Raw genomic sequence first — 714 nt, 5'->3', positions numbered from 1 at the left:
CGCCCCCGCCGCCGCCGTGCATTTTTTTTATTATACATGTTTTTTACATGTTTTTAGATTTTCATATATATATGTATGTATGTATCTTTTAGATATATGTTTTTTTATGTATGTTCATCTATGTTTTTTATGTATGTTCATATAGGTATATATGTATGTATTTTTTTCCATTGTAATGATGTTTTAAAAATACATATATGCAAAGGTTAGATCTTTTTTATTAGAAAAGTTTTATCTATATATGTTCTCTGATTTAGTACATTTTAGGTTAGTTTCATTTTTAAAAAAGTATTATATATTTAGGAAGAAGTAATAGAAGGAAGAAGAAGGAAGAAAAGGTTTTATATATGATGGTCGAGAGGGGGTCGACGGTCGCCGAGGGGTCGAGGGTCGAGAGGGGGTCTAGGGTCGCTGAGGGGTCGAGGGTCGTCGAACATGAGAGGAAGAAAAGGATAAAAAAAGAAGAGGAAGAAGAAGAAAAAAAAGAGGAGAAGAAAGAATAGAGGAGAAGATCTCATCTATTCTTTCTTCTCCTTTTTTTTTCTTCTTCTTCCTCTTTTTTTTACGGGAACGAGGGTCGTCGAGGGTCACCGAACATGAGAGGAAGAAGAGGATAAAACAAGAAGAGGAAAAAGAAAAAAAAGAGGAGAAGAAAGAATAGAGGAGTTCTTCTCCTCTATTCTTTCTTCTCCTCTTTTTTTCTTCTTCTTCTTC

This window comes from Triticum dicoccoides, chromosome 3A (assembly GCF_002162155.2).
Source record: "Triticum dicoccoides isolate Atlit2015 ecotype Zavitan chromosome 3A, WEW_v2.0, whole genome shotgun sequence".
In the NCBI taxonomy this organism is placed as follows: Eukaryota; Viridiplantae; Streptophyta; class Magnoliopsida; order Poales; family Poaceae; genus Triticum; species Triticum dicoccoides.
Note: the sequence above shows the minus strand (reverse complement) of the source record.